General features: G+C 33.5%; 1 long non-coding RNA gene across 2 annotated transcripts; it reads right to left on the minus strand.

The window, feature by feature from the left end:
- Positions 1-1,782: 1,782 nt before the first annotated feature.
- Positions 1,783-3,026, minus strand: LOC145052957 (uncharacterized). 2 transcript variants are annotated; one of them, XR_013684295.1, is made up of 4 exons: positions 2,784-3,026; positions 2,411-2,478; positions 2,199-2,310; positions 1,783-2,046 (listed from the first exon to the last, which is right to left on the minus strand). It is a non-coding gene; the product is annotated as an uncharacterized LOC145052957 (long non-coding RNA). The 2 variants fall into 2 exon arrangements; XR_013684294.1 differs by having other exon boundaries at positions 2,411-2,489; positions 2,784-3,023.
- Positions 3,027-4,241: the final 1,215 nt, after the last annotated feature.

Below are 4,241 nucleotides of genomic sequence, written 5' to 3' on the forward strand. Positions count from 1 at the left end.
CCAACTAAAACTTTTCCTTTTGCTTTTATATCATTCCACCGGTCTAACTAACTCTAACTAACCAACTCAAATAGAAATGAACACACTATCCATAGGAATTTCCATTGGTGTTGCTTCTTCTATGGAGTTTGATCCGACGATGTTTCCTTTTCCATTACCACTAATGATTGAATCTTGGGACTTTCTTGAATCTACCATTAGGGATGAGCGTGGGACGGAACCGGTACCGACCTGTCCCGTTCCCGATTTCCCGAATACCGAATTTGATCGAAAGTTAATCCAGAGTACCAAACCGAATTAACATCACCGGTACCGGTACTCGGTACTAGTACCGGTACCCGCGGTACCGATTCTCGAATTTCATGTATTTGGAGTACCAAGTACCGTCCCATATTTTTAAATTCGGTACGGTTCGATACCGGTTCCGGTACGGTACCGGTACGAAATCGGGATTTGGGACAAACTGCTCATCCTTATCTACCATAAGAAATAAAAAATCTCTAACGAATTAGATCTTCATTGTGATCATTGTTCCATGGAGGAGGTGTTGGGGTTTAAATGAAGGAGGTTGATTTGGCAAGGGTCTTAATTAACAAGTTAATTGGTTTACATTGCAATAATCTAGAACATAGTGACTTAATTGTAACAAAAAAATAATATTATGGTGTCAAAATTATAAAAGGGTAAAAAAAATTAATGATTTTTGTGCAATTTACCCATTAAAAATATTGAAACATAAAAGTATAATAATCATATATATATATATATATATATATATATATATATATATATATATATATATATATATATATATATATATATATATATATATATATATATATATATATATATATATATATATATATAGGAGTAGGATCAAATGAGAACACCAAAAAGGTTGAGAACGTGAGAACAAAGTATATTCATTTGCGATTCCATGTATTCATCTGTGGAGAAATGATAAATTTTTACGCCTTTAATTTCAATTGAAGAGAAAAAGCATATTCATGTTGATTGTGCGTAAAAATTTATCATTTCTCCACAAATGAATACACGGAATCACAAACGAATATACTTGTTCTCGCGTTCTCAACCTTTTAGGTGTTCTCATTTGATCATTTCCCTATATATATATATATATATATATATATATATATATATATATATATATATATATATATATATATATATATATAGAGAGAGAGAGAGAGAGAGAGAGAGAGAGCATGTTCCGCAAAAACTAGCTGGTAGCGTGTAACTGAAAGCGTGTAGCTGACAATGTTATGTTAAAATAAACGCTAGAAACTTGGAACGTCAAACGAGATTTTTTTGTTCAAAACGAAGCGTTTTGTTAAACGCTAAAAGCTAGAAGCTTCCAAATGCTCTCTGCCGAACACACTCATATTTCGACATCCACGGCAGTTTTATTATAAGTTATAATCAAATGTTAATCTCTCCATCCCAAGCCTTCAGTGAAACATTTAATGGCAGAATCTACGTTCACTAATTGGTAATATTTATAGTTTTTTAATAGTTACGTGTTACGGTTTTTTGATTGCAATGTGAATCAATTCATAAGGGTTTGGAAAAAAAATCAATCTTGCAATAAATAGTAAAATTTAGCGGACAAAAAATAAAGTTTTCCAAAAAAAACATGATTCTATCAAATGACCAGGAAGGTAATTTCGCATATTTTGGACATGTTAGTGATTATTCTATCTATCTCATTCATGTAAACATGATTCATCTATTATTTGTTTTAATGAAAATTAACAAACAACACGATCAAAATTAAAGTTTATATTCATAGACTTGGTCACATTTTTGAATCTAACGCAATCTTGTACAACAATTAAATTGTTTGACAACTAAGCAATAACCATAGAAAACTAACAGAGTTTAAAGTTGTTGATTATTCATACTAAATTATCCAACAAATTTACAAATTAGTCAATTCCAATGACCTTGTGCTTGTGCAGCTGGCATGGGGATCCTGGGTCGTTCCATGCTCTCCATCTTCAATGATATCTTCTGCAAATAATCAACCTGCAAACCAAATATAAATGAACAGTTTTAGTCTCCAAAGTACATCACCACATATCAGACTACTTCATTTCATTCATATTCTTCTATTTAATAACTACTTCCATTCCATCTTTACACAAAAATACCAAAAGCTACAAAAATAAACAACAAACCGAGCTTGTTGCAGCATTATACATCTTCTCTTCAAATCTCACTGCTATTTTATTAAGTTCATCTAAACCCTCTTGTCCAGAGTCCGGAATATGCCTCTTGAAGGTAACCATTCTACATAAAAGCATCATGAACAACAATGTTAGCACAATCAAATTCTTAAACCACATAAATTTAAGAGAACGATGTAAATGGTAAATAGTTAGATACACACATCCTGTTCACCATCCTTCTCCTTGAAGCTGCTTGCAGCTTAAACCTCCAATCGCTTGTATCCATCACCTAAACTAGAGCTATATTTGTAACACTCAGAAATGATTTAATAATATTTATACAAAATAAAAAAGCGTCAATTCCTATCGGAGCTATAATTTAGTAACAACACAAAATCGTCTAGGGGAAAAAAGTGATCAAATGTAGCGATCAGTAAAATTTGAGTTTCAATTAGCAATATAAGTTGTGCTTACAACACTAGACATCAAAATTGACGATTGAGCATATAATCAGAGGTGTGTTCTAATTCTAGCGATCACCAGTTAGCAATGCTTTGGGTGAAAAAAGGCTCGGCACTTAAATAGTGTACATACCAGACAAATGCCTAATTCTTCTTGGAGATAAAGCAATTGGACTCTCTATGAAAATCAAAATCCAACTACTCAAAAGTAAACGATCGAGTATAATCAGAGATTGAATCGATTTGCGTGTATCCGACGGGATTGCCCTGAGATGGTCGCCGCTGACAAAGACGTGAACGATGATCACTACTTGGATGGAAGACGAGACAGTGGAGACAAAAAAAAAAAAGATGGGTAGCAAGAAACTTATGAAGAAATTTCGTAGGAGTTACAAATATGACCGACAAATTAGAAAAAAAAAACTCTAAAACATCTGCCATACGTTTTTTATTCTAAAAATCTAAATAAACATGAGAAAAAAAAAACTAAAGTTTGTTATGAAAATGATTCGTTCCTATGTGTTTTATTTAATTTATCCGGTTCAACGGGTTTAATTTAATCGGTTTAACCGAACTTTTATAAAACCCGGCTGGTTCAATCCAGTTAAAAAATAATCATAAAACTGATGATAGTTGAACCGCTCATTTCTCCGATTCCCGGTCCAACCGGTTTGATTGGCTGATTTAAACAGATTTTTAAAACATTGGCACAACACTATCTTTTTTTAGTAAGGATTATTACCATATCTCAAGTTTTACCCTCCAAATTGGTAAAAAACTCTCTATTTAATTTTATGTTGACTCTTCCCATAATAGTTTAATAGAATTATGGCAAAAGGCGCAAGTGTATCGATTTCAACACGTTACACCTCCATTAAGTAGCTAAATATGAACGTTGTAGGTTAATCCTTAGCTAGGTCAAGCCGATTCTTCTCTCCAACCTCAAAATCGAAGAAACATGATATCATGCTCTAACATGCACACATAAGGGTACAGAGAATGAGATTTAAGGAATCGGTGGTCTTAAAATTTTAGACGCGAGTGTGATGAACCTGCCATATTCTTGATCTCCACAACTCTTGAGAATCCATGGAGGAAATTCAGAGGGTGTCCAAACTATTAGGTAAGATTTATCTTAAATTTGCTAGTTGTTTTTTTCTCTTGAACTAGTATGAAAAAGTTGTCTTATTGTCCAGGACCCCCCAAAAATGAAAAAAAAAATTATGGCTTAATCCAGCACCGCCAAACACTCACTACAAAAAAAAAACTATATGGAAATTCTTTGTTGATTTGGAGGAGGCTAAGAACAACAAAACACTTCAAATGGAGATTTTGAACATGTTGAAGGCGGTGTTGATAATGACGGTCATGCTTTTGGTGGTGGTCATTGTGATGGGGTTATTGTTCACAATGTTTTGGTTAAAGCACTGTGAAGTTGTGGGCATTAGTTAGGTTCAGGTGGAATAGTAGTAGTGGTTTAGGTGTAAGGTTATTTTGGTCAAGTTAGATAGTAATTTGATGTATGTGTTATGTGATGTGACTAGATCCTCCAAGGTCTTCTACTCCGATGAAGGTGATGGCAGTGACCTGG

This window comes from Lactuca serriola, chromosome 5 (assembly GCF_051521515.1).
Source record: "Lactuca serriola cultivar US96UC23 chromosome 5, Lser_US96UC23_V15, whole genome shotgun sequence".
Lineage (NCBI taxonomy): Eukaryota > Viridiplantae > Streptophyta > Magnoliopsida > Asterales > Asteraceae > Lactuca > Lactuca serriola.